Below are 18,902 nucleotides of genomic sequence, written 5' to 3'. Positions count from 1 at the left end.
AAAAGTTCGGTGATGAGTTTTGTTGTATATCTTTGTCTTGAGTTCCACCTGAAAATTCAATGTTTTCATATTGGGCAAAGCAACCGTAATGGGGTATATGGAACCATTTGCATTGCAACGGTATGGACTGGATGGAATGATCAATGAAGGCAGGGATGACATGCTGTGATGCTAAAAAGCACCTTTACATTGGTCAATCTCAGATGAGTTTTATAGAAGTAACTTTGTACATACCATTTTAGACAAATATAATCCACCCCGAGTTTACAGTCAAACGTCAAACACAGCTACATCTACTCCGTGCAGAGACGCAGAATAACAGTTATACGCGCAAAAAACGAGAGTAAAGATCAAAAAAGTCTTCGTAGTTTACGAGATCATATCGTATGAGTACTTTGATAAAGTCTGCACAGTTCGGTTGTAGTAGTAACAAAAATCGTCTTTGAATCAACCGTTAATAACTGTTCATGATAGCTTTAACGACACAAAGACAATACTAACACAGAGAATTTCAACTACTAGCCAGCTAACTGTCTTCAGTTTAGTCCACCAAATTGCAAATTATCTCCCCCTCTTTTGCATTAGTCAACTAGATTGGTTTGTGTGTTATAAATGGAATGCAGTCGTGGTTTTAAAAATACAATCCGTAGTTTGGTGTTGGAGGGAAGGGTTAGCCAAAACCCACACACTTACCAAATAGTTTAGATGTGAGTTTCTCTACAACAACTATAGAAGTGCAGGAAGAATAGAAAATGCTTTCAAACAAAACAAACTTCTGTTGGCGCCATTATAAATAAGATATATATTCTGCTATATATGACTCTCTAAGCCACTTCATAAAGTTCATATACTATTTAATGAAAAATGATTCAAAAATGAAATATTTGTATTTTGGTAAATTTGTACAGAGCCATCAGGAGATCCAAAGTAGACTTTGGTTGCCATATTTATAAATAGACCATTCTCAACAACCCCTAGAAATTTATAACTGTAATTATTAAAAAATAACATTATATTACTAACCAGGAGGTTAAAGACAACCTCTGCCAAACACTTGACCAATCAATTGACTATAATAAGCATACAAATTATTATAATTTGTGTTTATTGTTGTATTAGTCTAAAATTTAATTATTTAAACAATACAGGATGTATACCAGACTTTGACTATAAATGGTTACTGAAGACACACCCACATTTCCATCTAGTTCTATGTCCATATGTCCTAAGCGTATCCATCCATCACAATTAAAGAATTCATTTCCTCTTTTTTTTATTACTTACTGAAGAAGGTTCAAACTTCCAATCTAATATCAAGTTACCATTATCGGTAACCACAGGACCCTGCCAAAAAGATTAAATACATGTATTACATGTGTTATGTTGTAGTGTAACTTTATATTTTGTTGATGGTATCTTGTTACAGAATGGTAATGCTTTTAATTCAAGGCTATTCCATCAAGACATTTTATATCATGTGATAGTTCTTAACGTCACATGATGAGGTAAAAATCACATCATGAAAATTGTTTGATGTGTGTCTAATGAGTCATCAGAAGGTATTTAATATTGTTTAATGTTTTGACAACTAAATTAGCATAAGAATTTATCTTGATTCATTAACATACTGCTTTCTGAGAAGCCATGCGAAGATTGGCAACTCCTCCAAGTGCTTCCCTCTATTTGAAGCTTCACAACTTATAGGCAAATGACAGGACTTCTATCGGCAGTCTCTGTGCCACTGCATTTAAATTACACATCACCATGGTAACGATAATTGGTATACCTTTCACCTAAATAAGTGGACTTTCTTGCTAGACACAGAGAACATATCAATGACAACTTTGATTAGAGATCTATAGATACCTATCATCAGCAAATGACAATAAGTCCTTTGCTGCAGCTGCTACAACTTTCTCTTGGGTCTGGCAACCACTGATACATAATGTAATTAACAATTGTAATGGGGATATATGAGGGGAACATACCCTCCACCTTGATACAATTTAGTTTAGCAATCTACTTCATCAGCACCATCTATAGCTACGTCCACTGCAATTTATAAAATGGACAGATAAACCCACTAATGGATAACCACTACCTCTGGATGATTTCTAAATCACTTAATACCAGTCCATTGTCAATAATTAATTGTTTTGCCTTGTTATAGTGAAGTAATGAAATAATAATGATTAATTAAAATCCAACCTGAAAAGATGTCGGGACACATACAACATTAAGTTTCTCCTCTTTCACTCTTGAGCTAAAATACAAATATTAACAATAATAATTATTAAGTCAACGGAACTATATGCTAATAACACAGTTATAGAGAATTAATACTAAGTCCTGGACCCCAAACCTTAAAACATTGGACTGTATTAAAGTTATATTAAAACATTGCGTTCAATAGTTATCATTATTACCTAATCTTTCCACAGCAAATACAATAGTCGAACCACTCCCTATTCCAAGTCGATGACCATTTCTAAAGAAATTAATTGTAACAGTAAGATATGTTTAAACTCTTCATTTACTTTTGACCCAGTCGTCCACTGCTTTATAAGCAGCAGTCCTCTTTCCAGGATTAATTACCATTGTTCATTGCTGTTCTCTTACTTCTTAATGATGATGTAGAGCTGGTCTAGTCCAAAATGATTTGTTTATGATTATTCTGATGACCCTGAATGCAGGAATGTCATGTAGTAGCGAATGTGCATCCGTGTGAACTGTTAACAAAAGTGTGGTGTGTGGTACTGCCTAACAGGTGGGGTGGGGCTAATAACAATTATTATTATCATGACGTCCATCGTTCGTTCAAAATCCTTCCAGAAAGTTGTATAACCGTTTGCAATTTTATTATTGAGTACCTTATTAGTCATACCCTACCTTTTTATCTCACTTATGGTAAGTAAATAAAAAACTAGCTTGTTACGCTCGTTTTCATCCGTTTTCGCCCGTTACAGTTGTCCTATTTACATCACATCCATGCATGCCTCTCAAACCAAGGACTCTACTAGTGGTGGAATGGTTTTTTATAGTATTTTGTCGGCCACTCAATGTGGAGTGTTCCTCATCTGCTGCAAGTTGGTGTAGAAAGAAGGCCAGCCAGAGAACAAGTTAGTATAGTAGCATGACCACACACCAGAAACTATCACTATATACACTACTAGTTGAAAAAACATCAACAATATCTCTTATCTTTATCAAATACTCTTTCTTTCTATTCAGGAAGCTATATGTTAGTACTTTAGATGGAGTTTTAACAGCCCTGGACTCTAATGGTAGACGTCTTTGGCGATATCGATCAGACCAACCTTTATATTCACGACTTTACTTACTCTGAAGTATGTAGTTGTAAATGACACCATGCAATGTACTATCATTGACAATAGCAATACATTTTAAATTGGGTCAATAAAATAGTTATAGATGAATGATAGAGAGATACATTATATGTGATTGAGATGAATACATTAGTAAAAGAATTTTGTTAATGGACTGAGAAGGGATTGACCTTGAGAAGTGTAAGTCTTGCATCAGCAAATGTGGTTTCTGATAAAAATGCTCTATCAGCATTTATTATGTGTGTGTATATATACATATATACTTGATAACAATGCATTTTCTAAGGTCATGTTGTTATAACATTTTTCTATTTCTTTCAGCCTAGTTCTGATTTCCTAATCTCATACCAGTCTAGACAAGAACCTATACCACTGGGATGGAAATGAATTGACTGTAAGTATAGCCAGGGTATGTTATGGGTGTTGTCCACATCATGTGACAACAATACACCATTTGTTTATATATGTGGTACATCCTGTGTACATTAAGTTTACTACAATACTAATTAATTGTAGTAAGTGATAACAAATTATCAGTATGATTTCCAAGTTTGAAATAATTCTCTCTCTCTCTCTCCTCCCTTCCCCACTCTCTCACACACAACATACATATAGCGTCCTTCCTGGGTCTGCTGATGATCTTCTGACAAGTCATATATCAGTGCACCTGGAGTTGTCAGAGCAGAGCAAAAACTAAGGAAGATAGTTCTATCAATATTATGTCTGCAAGGTACACTAAATTTACTCCATATTGTATTTTATTAATGTTCTCTGTGTAGTTTAATATACAATGTACTCAGTTCAGTTGTGATAGATATGATATCAGTCATTAATTGGAAAAAACAAGTCAATTATTATTATCAGCTTATAGAACAAAACTATAGAGAAGCTAACATTTTAAATGGAGAAGAGCTGTAAGAATAACTGTGAACATGTAATATTATTAACCCTTTACTCTAGCTGAAACTTTACTCTCTCGCATCTGTATCTCTCTCTAATGGAGGAACATGACAATGAAGAGGAAGAAGAAATAACTGTTTATTTGAGGAAGAGGTAGAGTCTGATGTTGTCAGTATACCACTGATGCATCAAATGGACTCCTAGTTGTATCAGATAGTGTTAAAAGAATGAGCTGGGATTTTTTTATAAAGTAAACAATAATAAGATTATATTATTTTATTTGATTTTAGTTTCCGTCTCCTGTGGTTGATGTCTGGGTTTCATCATAGTAACAAATTAAATAAAATATCACTTAATCCGCTTATTTATAGCTCCGAACTTCAGCCTGCATTTTCTTAGGTCAGTGAGTTATTTATAATTTGTCTCACCATCTTGTTATACAGATATGTTAACACTAAAACATTATTATAGCAACAACTATTTAATATATTCAGAATAATTGACTTGTTTTTATTTGTATTGTAGGTGTATGGCGACGACAATATACATTCAGTCTGTGGTTGAAAAACTATTAATACATTTGCCACTCACATCCCCCCCCCACATTGTCAAAAGAACTCATTAACCCTGTCATCTCCTGTCCTCATCTTTTGCTCCTGTAACATTTATACCATCACTGCCATCCTCTTCGGTTCTCTAGAGTCCTCCATGTAACTTCTCTGGCGTTATGAAGAGATGTCAACTGGGTTAAGAGTTTTTTATACAGATGGACCAAAATGGTTAGTGGACCATGGTTATTAATAATGGTTTTACTAACTATAAATAATACAGGTTTGGCATTATATTTTTATCCTAAAATGGAAAAATGTTCAGGAGAGGAAAATGCTTCATCTGCGAGAAAACTTCACCCATGACCACACCCCTTTCAGACTTTACTGGTTAGCAGAATTTGATCAGTAATTACTCTCTCTCTTTTATTTAGCGATATTTGATGAAACAGCTTATGAATGGTTCAAATTTATTCTCAAATATGGACTGTTTGCTCTGTGTGTATTAGGTGTTAATAAATTTAGCACAGGTATCACATTGATCGTTGGAGACAGCGACAACGATTGTCCAGCAGTACCAGTTATTGATAGTGACGATACTTTCACAGTGGAGAATGTCAATGCATTATTAGATCAATTTTAATATCTCTACTCTCTCTCTCTTTAAGACTGCAGAGATAAGTATTGATCAGATCAATTCTTTAGTTTTCAAACAATGGTGAGGTTGGTAAACGACGTACTAGTATACTTCAACATTAAAAATTGTAATACATACAGTCTTCTACCTATGTGGTCAGATTAGATCTCATAGTATTATTCAGTAACTTGTCTATTGTTAACAGGAGGAAGAAGATGACTCATCCTTAAATCAAAACGGTCTGAATCACTTGATTCTGTAACAAGGTATCATGTATTGATCACATGATGTCCATTATGACACCATCCTCTCCTCCTTTTAGCCGATTTGAGACCAGAGTATGATTTATTAGGGACACTGGGTCGAGGAGGTTTTGGTGTTCGTTATCATGTGAAGAATAAAATAGATGGAAGTGAATATAGCACTTAAAAGAATTAAATACCAACTAAGTAAGTCATTAATAAACAGGGGCTTCTCTTTCAAATTTTCCATTAGGGCATTTTGCTCGCGATAAAGTCATGAGAGAGGTACAGCTCTCGCTCAATTGGACCATCTACAATTGTTCGTTACTTCAATTCATGGGTGGAAACGTGCCCCACCAGGCTGGGATCAGCGTGAGGAAATGGATATCTCTCAGTCGAGTTAAATCACTGTAAGAAATGTATTAAAAGACTTGGTCTACTACAATGATCTTTCTATTTTATAGTTTGCAACTTGAAGAGCTGTCCTTTCAAACCCTCGTCTCCCCTGTCCCTCGGTGTGACTCTTCTCTCTCCTCTACCATGAACAACAGTCAATTCTCGTCACCACATCCCTATAAAAATCATTATCAGATACTCCAATTCGTGGCTGTAGCAGTGAATTCTCGCAACCTCTGTACAGTTAATGGATAGAAGACTACTCACCGAAGGTTTGTATATAAAATAAATAATAACAAATTCTGATGTAATAATTTAATAGCTTTATCCAGAGCTAGGGAGACATTGGTTTGTAGTCATGCTAATTCTCCTTGGGTTTTCTTTTTCTTAACTAAATTTATTTTTTAATTTTCCATTTAATTTTTTTTTAGATTTTTTTTGTTTTTTTTTAATTTTTTTTTTTTTATTAAATATTTTATTAAAAAATTAAAATTTTTTTTTTAATATTTAAAACATACGTATTTTAAAATTTTAAATGGGAATTTTTTTAGTTTTTTTTTTTAAATTTTTTTTTAAATTTGTCAGTTCTGTTATGTAAAATTTACTAAGATTGGTTAAATTTAAAACCCTGTCTGTTGGGATTTTCAAATATTATTTAGTTAAAAAATTTTAGGATGGGGTTTTTAAAAGAATTTTGGGTTTAATGGAATTTGCCCTATAATTAATTCTTCTTATAAGAAAAATTTGTATTATAAGTAATTTCTTTTCCCATGAAATCTTATAAGAATAAAGAATATGGGGAAATACTGGGGTTGGTATCAATTTTATTAGCCCAAAAAACTAAGGTTTGTTTAAAAAATGTTATTTTTGGGGGTCATATTATTAATTTTTTTAGAGAATGGAGAAAGTAAGTTTCCCTTTAAAATTAAACTATTAAAAAACCAAGGTGGGAAAAACTGGGAAAAATGGTAAATTCCAAGAGGTTTAAAAAAGAAAAGGCCGAAGTGTATTTTCTGGTGCAATTTATTTGGAAATTCATGAGGGGCATTTGGTAAATTATTTTAATTTAATTTATATATTAGGGATTTTGTCAAAGGGTCCTGGAATTGAGTGTAAAAAAAGGGAAAAGTTTCATTTTGATTTCATTTAGGTGTTTATTGAGTGGGTATATCACCTGTGTAAAGACCTCAGAGAAGAAGAAAAATAGTGAGATCTAGAATGAAGGGGTTATCATTTTCCGATTTACTTACCCAAAAGCGGGACTGTTCTTGATTTTTAGTGGGCATTTTAGGTAATTGGGGAATGAGATTAAAGTTTGTCATTTCATTCTACAGTTATGGTTTGGGAATGAGTTTAATATTAGGTTACCAATTTGGAAAATAATATATAATATTGTTGGTAAAATAGGACTACAAGAAAGGCTTAAACGAAATTGGGCACGTGAGCTTCAAATTTGTTTCTCATAGGTGCCAATCAACATTTTTAAAATTTGACAGTATTGTACTTAACCTGTGTTTGGTTGCAGTTAACATTGTGATGATGGTGGGAGAGTAACCCTCTTTTTCTCTTGTTTTTGAAGCGTTGACGGGCTTAGCCATTCAGTAACAATACTCAAATATTTGTGTATTGAATCATACCTTTTTCTATGTTACAACCTTTGTCTGAGAGTGAAGTTTGTAAACCATCAAAAAGAGGGCGTGGTGTTTAATGTTTGATGTTTTCCTTATTTGTGCAAATGGGTACGTTGTCTTGAGGGGAGGCTAAATGGAAAAGAATTTCAACCAAAAAGGAGATAATAAAAAGAACCATCAGTTTCGTATGAACATTGAATGTGTTTGTTTCATTCTCACCCAAGGCTTGTTTATTTTCTGAATAGAAAGGACGATGTTAACAAACTGGAAGATGCTATATACTAAGGACTTGCAAAATGGACAATATACCACAAAATGGAAACCAAACCTCTTTAGTAACCTTTGTCCATTTTTCTTTGTTTTTGATCCTTTTTAAAATTTTTTTGAAAATTCTTTTAGTTTTCGGTTTTTTCTAATTTTTTATTTTTAAGCCTATGTTTAAAATTTTAAAGGTTTTGATGAGGAGTACGAGTGTGTGTAAAGTTGCTTGTTTCAGTTGGCCTGGAATTAAAGTTGTGATCTTTAATTTGGGCAAGGTACGTGATGTATAGTTTGATTATAGTAATTACCGAAATAAGATTTCTTTAAAATGAGAGGCTAAGAAACCTGGTTCATCAGGCTTCTTATAATTGGAAAATAAAAGGACTATTTTATGCCTCCCTTCATCATTTACAATTTATCAAATATTTGAGAATTTAGAACACTTAAATTACATTAAGGTCCTACATTAAACAAGAAGTATTTGTCCTTGTTGTATCAAGTATTGGGGAGGACTGCGAGGGGAGTACCGATAAAACTAAGCATTGAATCTTTTAAATTTTCCTTGATCAGAACAATAAACATTATTAGTGGCATGAGGACTACTCATTGATATGGAGACTGAGAGTGTGCCCTTAATAAAAGAGAGTTAAAATCTAAAATAAATTTTACATCAATTTAAATTAGGGATAATAAATCTACTTCAAATTTGGAATGAAGAGAGATAGTGACAAGTATTGTTTCTAAGATCAAACACGAAGAGATGGACATGTTAAATAAAGAAGCTAATGGTAAGTGATTCCCTCTAAGAAAGACACTAGTTTTGAAGTGAATGAGTAAAGACTCAGCATGGATATGAGACCAATACTTATTCCAGCGTGGGACAAGGAGGGAAGGACATCTGGTAAGTCAGAAATATTCTCCATACTGAGATCAAGAGTTGGACTAGATAAAGCTGAAGCAGTTTTTATAGAGATCTAATAATCATTGAATGTCCTCCACCTCTAAACATTGCAGTAGTCATGTTGTTTATAGATAACGTGTTATCTATACAAAGTTTCCATAGTAACATGGATTTCACATGTTGTTTCTAATTATGCGTACACCGATCAAATATTTCAGGCCAGTGCAATGTAGTCAGTACTAAAATTATAGAGAGGAGGTTTTTCTGGTTATGGTACGGCCCGGCCCTGCAAAGAGAGAAGCCGTATTGATTATAGAAAGACCTAAGTATATCTGTTTTTCTTCCTGCGTGGTACAATCGCAGTCCTCCAGTGAATGTCGGTAGCTATACTGTGGATTTATATTCACTCCTCTGTGACATACTGGAGAGATAATTCACCAAATCTAAGCTATGGGCTGTTCAGCTCCAAAGGAAATCCCTGATTTTGATGGTCCAGCGTATAGTCTGTTATATTAAAACCTATTTAACTATTTCATTTTGCACAAATTCTAATGAAAAGTTATAGACAATAGCATAAAATACAAATTACCATTTCTTGGAATAATCTATCATATGTAGCAACAGAATCCTGTATCAAAGTTATTTCATGGATTTAAAAAATATATAAATATTTGCCAAATTGTTTGAGAATATCAATAAATATATTAACAGCAATAATCCTTAATGTTGTTATTTATTACATTATCTAAAAATATTTATTATAAATCATTCTAAAAAATATAAAATAACAATTCTGACTGTTTCTATTAAAAAAGATGAGGGGGGGGTTTAAAATTTACAATGGCCTATATACCAGCTGTTATAGTAATGGTAAGTACACAGGATGTTTCTACTAAGTTTAATTACATCATACCCTTAAACTAATTACATATCATACAAAGCAGCTTCCCCCTGACACCAAAACTTAATGATAATTGTTAGTCCAGTTGAGAGATATTAATTGAGTAATAGCTCTATTTTCACCTCCTCCCCCATCATATACATGGAGATACTTGTACATTGTCATTATTTGTTATTATTGTAGACATTAATATTTAGTATGATAAGATGATGGTATGTTAATCTACTCTAAGGGCTCTACTATTTTCAAGCCAATAATAATAGTAGTATATGAGTGTATCTTTCTTGTGTGTCAACTTTGTATGTGATGTCATCCTTTGGTATTCGTATCTTTGGACCAATTAGCTAATACTTAACCCTGAGGCCACTACTGAATATTGGTTGTGGAGTTACTGACTAATACATTAATATACTGTATAGTATACTCCAACTAATACATTGATATAATGTGTAGTATACTGACTAATACATTGATATAATGTGGATTATACTGGCTACTTACATTGATATCCTGTGCAAGTACCTCTACTGACTATACTATATAGACTCTAATTGATATAATGTGGGAGTATACTGACTGATACATTGATTATAATGTGGAGTATACTGACTAATACATGAGATACTGTGTAGTATACTGACTCTACATTGAGATAATGTGGAGTATACTGAATAATACATTCGATATAATGTGGAGTATACTGACTAATACCATTGAATATAATTGTGTAGTATACTGAATACTATACTTGATATAATGTGGAGTATACTGACTAAACCATTGAGATAATGTGGAGTATACTGACTAATACATTGATAGATTTTCCTTAAAAAAAACGGTGTAGTATACTGTTCGCTAGGTGTACATCTACTAAATTGTTGTATACGGAACTAATACTAACGATATGAAGTCGTGAAGTATACTGACTAATCCAATTGATAATATTCATAGGTATCCTGATGTATATTGAATACGTTAATATACTGACTAATACTTGAACCTTATTTTTTTTTTTCCCTCTTTTTTTTTTTTTTTTTTTCCCTCTCTTTTTTTTTTTTTTTTTTTTTTTTTTTTTTTTTTTTTTTTTTTTTTTTTTTTTTTTTTTTTTTTTTTTTTTTTTTTTATTTGATTTACTGTCAATACATTTGATATACTGTGAGTTTACGATACAATGGCTTGCTAGTATATGACTAAGGTTGGGACATTTAAAATTGTTTTGTAATATTTTAAAGTAAAAGCAGGAAGTTGTCACAACCAACTTATGAGGTCCGAGATCAATAAATGAGGTTTAAATTTAAAACCTTTTAGCTTGATTTCGTACTGAACTTGAGCAACGGCAGGGGCTTTGGGCAAAAGTACAGTATGAATTTTAAATAAGACAAGATGCTATTACACCAACTAATGGTATAGCGTATGTATGTTAAAAAGAAAGATTCAAAAGAAATGTATGCAATGAAAATTAATCGAACAAAATACAAAATTATTACAAAAGAAGCAGTTGATACCATGTTCGAGAGATTAGTATTCTCAAAATCATGGAATCAGCATCCATTTTTAGCCTTAATTGTGGTTTGCTTTTCATCAGAGGAAGAGACATATTTCCCCGTCGTACTTGATCTTATGTTAGGTAAAATAATAGATGAATGAGAAAACACACAGAGACAGAATTAGATAATGTCGCCCTCCTTTATCCTCTCCAAGGTGGTGACATCACAGTTACCATTTTAGAGAAAGAAGGAGAGATTCAGCGTCCCAAGAGTACAATTGTATTGGCAGAGTCGTCGTCTATGCATTAGACTATTAAGAGAAAAGAATATAATTCATCGTGATATTAAGCAGCTAACATGTTGCTTGATCTTAAAGGTCACATTCACCTCACTGACTCAACGTTGCTGTATTGTTCGTGAAGGAAAAGCGTCACAATCTATGAAAGGAACTAAATCCTTATATGGGTGGGTGTGGTCACATGGGGTGTGGGTTTGAGTTATTAACCTTATTTTATAGCTCCCTGAAGTTATAAAGCACGTAGTCGTGGCCTATTCTTATGCTGTTTGATGGTGGAGTCCTTGAGTATCATGCTTATGAAAATGTTGAGAGGAGAGGTCAGTGGGTAATGACCCTATTTTATTATTTAAAATATAATACAGAGGCCTTATGTGATACATCAAATGTGAGCAATGAAGAGATTTTATTTCAATGTTAACCGAGTACGTCCACCCAACTTTGGCTAGATGGATGAGCAACTTGCAATGTTCTAAAAGTGGTATGTAATAAGATATCATCTCATATTTTCCTGCTTTGCATTAGCTTCTTCATCCTGATCCATTCTAAAGAGATTATCTACTTTAGAAAAGGCCAAAGGTCAAAGTCGTTCTTCAAAGACATGGCCTATGGGACAGGTACATAAACTTGGAGACATCTCCAATGCATACGCATCTCCTTCAGTAAGTCATTAGTCATGTGATAGTCATGTGATGACCTTTCTTAGCAAAAATCGTATTCACTGTGATCCAACACATGAACTAGAAGAGATGATTGTGAGCCTAACCACTTCATAAAAAGAAAAGCACGGCTTTCAAAACGTCATGTGAGTAGTCTTATCAACCTTTCTATGATGTTATTCCTGTTTACCGAAGGGTTACATTTACTTTTTAATTTTAGAAAGATTTATGAGGGACACTAAACTTGGTGATGATTTGAGAAAAAATAAAGTGTCCGATTTAGTTTATTACCAATCGATAAGAGAGTAAGAAGATAGTCTATACTATATTCATTTGTCTATCCCTTCATTTTACTTGTATCATTCAGTATCTTCCATTTTATTGTATGTGTTCAGGAATATTAAGGCCGTAGAAACGAGAAGACACATCATGAAAAACGTTAGTCTGGAAGTCCTGCCTCGGCATCATTTGAACGTCTTGGGTCCAGAGAAGCCAATTACTAATCACTGTCTTTCTCTCCCAAGACAAGAATCACAATAACTCCGCTCAAATAAGCAGTAAAGAATTAGAGTGCTGCATGAAATTGGTGTTGAAGACAAAGTGACAGAAAATGGAAAGGATCTGAACAGGAGTTAAAAAAGTCCCAAGAAGAGCAAGAAATGAAGGTTTAACCCCTATACCTGGGATGTGGAAATCATGGTCACAGCAGGCACATCAGAATTGTAAGGAAAAGTGGGGCGGGGCTCTATATAAAAGATGACTGAATGTTGAATAACCATAATAACCATTCTCCTTCTTACTCCAATCAGAACCATTTCAGCTGAACCCATCACTGCAGCTACCACAGAAGAAGCTAGTAGCCAACATTTATCTGACCACAAACTTGACACCAAAAAGGATGCTCCTGTGTTCACTTAATGCTAATCACAAAACAAGAGGTACCTGCCAGACATAAAGGTGGGAGTGGTGGACTAACTCCTTTATTTAATGGCTCAAAACAAGTCTGATACACTGCTAACCCGCCAGTGATAGATTAAAATGGGAAAGAACACAGAAGACCAGATTGTAGAGAATTGATGTTAGGGCAGTAAATAGTGAAACTGAATTGCTAATGGAAGAATTCAAGAACACTTAGTTAACAGTCACTGATTAATTAATTAATATTATTGCTAATTTTAATAATTACTATAATCAGTTATTAATTTTGTAGTTACCTTTCGTTTTTGTCTGTTAAATATACACATATTTGTATATATTCGACCTTCTCCTAGGGAAGTAGTTATATTATTACTATTAATTGGTAGAGGTTGTCACATTTTCACTAATTTTAATTCAGGAACTGTTTTTCATTCATATTACGTATGCATATTGTTAAATTTTTTTACATTTGTTTTGTGTTTTTTGATTTCTGTAGAATTTTTTTCACTCTCAATAAAAAAAATACAGTACCCCATGTACTGAATCTGAAAAGATCAATGAACACTAGTGCGTCCACCATAGCAACATAGTTCACAACTAAAAATCCCGCTAAACATGATTCTATGATGATTTATCATGTGGAGGTGAGAAATGTTCTTCTACAGGAGCCGGCCATTTTCACCTGCTAAGTTAACAATAGTATCACATAGCTCTAGACATTACCTACCATGTTTGAAAGGTGTCGAGCATACTCTAAGAACACGGCCTCACTAGACGATTGCTATGAGAAATAACAATACTGTAAATTATATTGAATATGTATTGTGATTTTGTTTACAATTAAACAAACAATGGGAATTAGAGTAGTAAAATAAAAGCCCCCTAATTACAAGACAAGATACAACATCCTCTTGGAAGAACATGTTAAATAAACTGTACTTAATACATTGTATTCTAATGTATTAGTATTGTTATATTAATTCTTTAGGGTTTTTTCCTCTGTTACCTGTCTCTTTATTCTTCTAATTAGTCCGTACTCAAACACGATCTGTTCAAGGGACAGCTGCCAAGTCAAAATATCGCATAACTGACAAATATAGAGAGTTATTAAAAAAAATAATTAAAACTATAATATTAATTAACTAACCACCTGTAAAGCTTTCAATAAACTTTCAGAAATTGTCCAAGATGACGAGCAAAAACTAAAAGTGCTTTATTCTAATATATTAATTAACTACTAATTAATTAAGCAAGTGGGGAGGTACCTCTGATTGACAGATGTAGAGGAACGATGATCACACCCAACGAAGAAAAACTTCTTTGTTTCTTTAGTTTTTTGTTCAACATACTCTTTGCTACCCAAACAGAATACATACACATTTACAACCATAAGTCTGTAAGTAACGACATGAAATCGAATCCTTTGTCAATTAACGAAAGTAACTGTTCCTTCTGTGGAATAATGGACGATGAATAAAAAAAACAGATAAGGAAATGAAGGAGATGGAAATGAACATCAAATAGGGAAAATAAAGGAAATGGAAATTAATTCACCTAATAACTTGTTTTATTAGCTATGAGATTTGTAGCACAAGTTTTATTGTACTTTGAGATGCTATCCGGATGAACGAATTGTAGCTGCTAAACCTGCTCTGAAAAACATTAGAGATTCAAATATTATTTTAAGTTCCATAATTATTAGAAAATATATTAGAACTAACTTGAGAGCAATCAGTATAATACTCCCGCCACTACTAGGATCAGCTTCAAGAAGAAGCTGACTGCACAGATCCGTCTAAACAGTTTTGAAAACGGATTGCACTAACATATATACCAAAACAAATACCTGTCCTAGAAAGAGCAAGGTCTCTGCACATCGTCTTGTCTGACGGTTTGTAGTCACGACCATCAGGGACACAATATGCTCGCGATGTAATGTAGCGCTAATTACACATAATATGAGATAGATTCTTCATAACGAGAGCCTTACCTTGTACAATACTTTTGGTCCATGTGAAAAGGTCATGACAAGGTCAAAGGCGGAGTCATAAACCATGTGTTTTGTGTGATCAGCTTCTTGAACGAGTGCGACCATTATTTTGTCTGTTCCTACTTCACACTTATCAGCAATCTCATCAACTAGTATTAAAATATAAGGACACACCCATTAACTCCACCCTTACCTTTAATGAGGTCTTTTTAGAAGTGTCTTAGACTACCTGTGATATCTGTAGTGGCTTGACAATCAGGCTTGGAATAGATCGGAGGTTGGATTTTGAAGGAAGAGGAGAGGATTGATATTACCTATAGAAGGAAAATCGTGAGAAAGAAGAGATTAAAAAGATGCTAACTCTATATCGAGGATCATAAAGTCGTGGCTTTTCTTGATCATATGATAGAGAGCCACATTCCAAAATATGAGTCTCACGTTCGTCACCCTAACAATCTAGTGGGCCAGGGCATTGTATTATCAAAATAGGACTTACATAACATGTCCTTACATTGGCTGTTAGTCTTAAGAACGTGTGGAGTCCTAGTGAGACGACATGAGCTCTTTCTTGAAAGTCTATGAAAAGTTATGGAACTTTAAATATACAAATATTGCTAAGAACATACTCTGGTAGAGTTTTCAGAATTGGGCGTTACAACCATTTTTCAATTGGATCAATTCTATCAAAGAAGATATAAAAAAGGAGATACGGACTAACTGTTTTTTTCATCTTCACTTTCTTAACTTAGAATAGTCCAAAGAATAGTCAACCATCCATGATTGATGGATGTAAAATACATTTAAGTTCTAAGAGCACTCTGTGGTAACATTGTTTGCGGACTGGAAAATGGCTCTAGATGGAATAGATGTATAGAATAATGAGAAGACAACTTGTGTTTACCTTGGATAGTCTGTAGAGCTATGTGATGCAGATGAATTATTAAATTTAATGTCACAAACTTTAACTGTTCCATCGCTCCATTAGATCAGATGAGATTTATCAGATGAACACCAGTCAACATCGGTTCAATAGAGAACTCATTTTACTCCCGTTTGTAGTAACCTACATACATTATCCTATACACAAAGATAGCAATATATCGGTCTATTACAAATAATACTGATAAACATACATCCAAACAGGTCTCGGATATCTATTCGAATTTGTGTATAAAAACTAATAGCAAGCACGTTTATTTCCACTTTTCCAGGACCAAATTTTATCTTCTTATAAAGCTCTATTTGCAGTCATAACCGAATAGTACCACTATAATCAATGACCCACTTGGTCCTCTCTGTCTATCTTACTTAATATCTACATCTGTTAAATATCTTCCCAAAACCATCATATGTTCCCTCGGAGTCGCCTAGTAAAGGATCTTCTGATTTGTCCCAGGCAAGAGTGGAGAATATTCTTTTAAAGGAGTCTAACCACCTAAATATCATAAATAATTCATTAGGGAATTCCATCTCACATACTCCGTTTTTTATTGGGTATTAAAATAAAGTTGTGTATCATCAATTAATATAGGATGTATATGTGCTAGCATCATTATCTGCTAATGTTACATACTACTACCTCTTTTTCTGGCCACGTAACAAAAATTAAATCCAATTCACATTTATTTAATTTAATTTATTTAATTATTTTATATTTTGAGGACTGTCATTGGTGATTGCGGTTTCTCTTGAGGTTGGTAAGTGAGAGGGCATCTTATTTCCGTCATGTATGGTGTCGGGGATAACACATTACGAATCTAATCTTCGATACAAACGAGGGAAAAAGCACTTACATTTTCCCATTTCCGTGTAGATATATAGAGCGAATAAATGGACTATGATTCCAAGCACATGAAATCGAATTCGGACGTACAACAATGATTATGTAAGTGATTAACCAATTACGATTATAGAGGTAAAAAGTAATGATACTAGCATAACACGCTTATATTACCAGATTACAAGTCTAGGTCAGTATATATGTGGTTGATTACATTCAGCATGCCCCCCAAGGTTGGTAAATTAGCATGTTCTTTTCATGTATCTTTTCACAAACTTATACACCAGTAGATTCTAATACAGGCAATATGTACTTGATTCCATGAATCTGGCAAAGGCTACCTGCGTAGATTGTGGTAATCACTATTTGATCTACAGCCCACCCCCCAACTGATTCTTTGTCTGCAGTTCTTACTAATTACAATTACACACTGTTTCAGAAAAGTTTGATTATGATTGTAAGCGCCATCAAACCCTGATGATAAGGTAACTCACCATAAACCGGAAATGAAGATGGTTTTGGATCCATATATACGCATAAAGGTAATGTAGTAGCATTCGAATTCAGGTTGGAGATTCTTTTAATATTAAGCAAAAAGAATTTCTGCACGAGAATAGTGAAGATGAAAATTTTTTTTGTACACTCATTACAAAAGAGTAAGCAACTGACTATTACTTTCTTGATAATAATAGTATAGTTGTACTAATATCACATTACTTACTTGTGTGGGGGAAATTTTACTGAGATTATAGGTTGTTGATACCATTAATATCATTTTTCCTTTAAAGGGGTCACATGACCTGTATTCCTAAAAGAACAGTCTGCTTAGCTCATTGAGGACTTGAACGCTGCTGTTTGTTGGTGGATATGCATAAGTTAGTACAAACATTAGTGATGCACATCCCTTCAATGCCCCTATTGTGAATGATTAAAATTTATTAACAATAATTACGGGTTTACCTCACTGGAACAAGTGTTAACAGTAATATCACGATAAAAGCGATCTGTTTGCCAAATTAAAATATGGACCTCCAACCCCTCCAAATCCCCACCACACCGGCAACCAAAGGTTTATCCAAACATAATACAATTTTTTTTCTGGTTACCAGGAGGAGGACCAATACACGATTGTAGTGGCTTCGATGAAGAACACCATAGATAACAACCAGTGAGCAACATCTTGCTATAGTATGAATTGTATCCAACTTTAAAGGTCAGTTCCACAGAGTCACTCTACATGTTTTTACTATTAACTTGACTCACATCAGGTGAACTAAACCAGAGGTGCAATTGATTGAGGATAGAGTTTAATCCCCTTCTTCTTCTCCCTACTCCAACCCCCTTCCCTCTGATGAGTTCGGCAAGGTCACTAATAAGAGTAAATGGGTTGTCCTACCATTAAATCACCTTCAGGCTGGAATAAAACAGTGAGTCCAATTGTTGTCCAGAGAGTATCCCCTATTTCTTCTCCCATATACTCCACCCCTTCCCAAAAGATGAGCGCTACCTGGCCAACGGGTCACGCTAATACGAGCAAACTTAGGTTCGGTACTATCCATTTAAGTCTCGTCGAGGCATATCTCTCTCCATGGATTTACTAATCCTCAATGACTCTCAAAACACTAATGTGATGTCCAAACGATTCACCTACCTTCCACCTCGTCTAAAATAGGCAATCTTGAAGTGTAGCATCTTCGGGGACATCCGGTCAGAGCATGTGCTGACTGGTAATTATGACTAACCTTCCATCAATTTTCCATTTTCATTGAAAATCAGTGAATGAGGCTCGACACGTATACTTTAACACTGGAATGATCGTCTAAAATCTGACATGTAGAAAGTGTAGCATATTCGGGGAAATCCACATGTGTCTGACTCTTAAACCACTAAGCCCACACCTGCATTATTTCACCTATCAATGGTGCGTAACCTTGGTTGACATGGAAAGATCGTTATTTGAATCAAAATGGACCTCGAAGCACGATTGAGTAACCCAACATTAGTTTACC

General features: G+C 34.0%; 1 pseudogene; it reads right to left on the bottom strand.

Annotated features, from left to right (window-relative positions):
• Window positions 1-843: 843 nt before the first annotated feature.
• LOC121366207 lies at window positions 844-18,597 on the bottom strand (annotated as a pseudogene).
• Between the last annotated feature and the right edge of the window lie 305 nt (window positions 18,598-18,902).

This window comes from Gigantopelta aegis, unplaced genomic scaffold (assembly GCF_016097555.1).
Source record: "Gigantopelta aegis isolate Gae_Host unplaced genomic scaffold, Gae_host_genome ctg4995_pilon_pilon, whole genome shotgun sequence".
NCBI classification, from domain to species: Eukaryota; Metazoa; Mollusca; class Gastropoda; order Neomphalida; family Peltospiridae; genus Gigantopelta; species Gigantopelta aegis.
The sequence above is the reverse complement of the archived record's forward strand: the minus strand, read 5'-3'. Positions and strand labels throughout refer to the sequence as shown.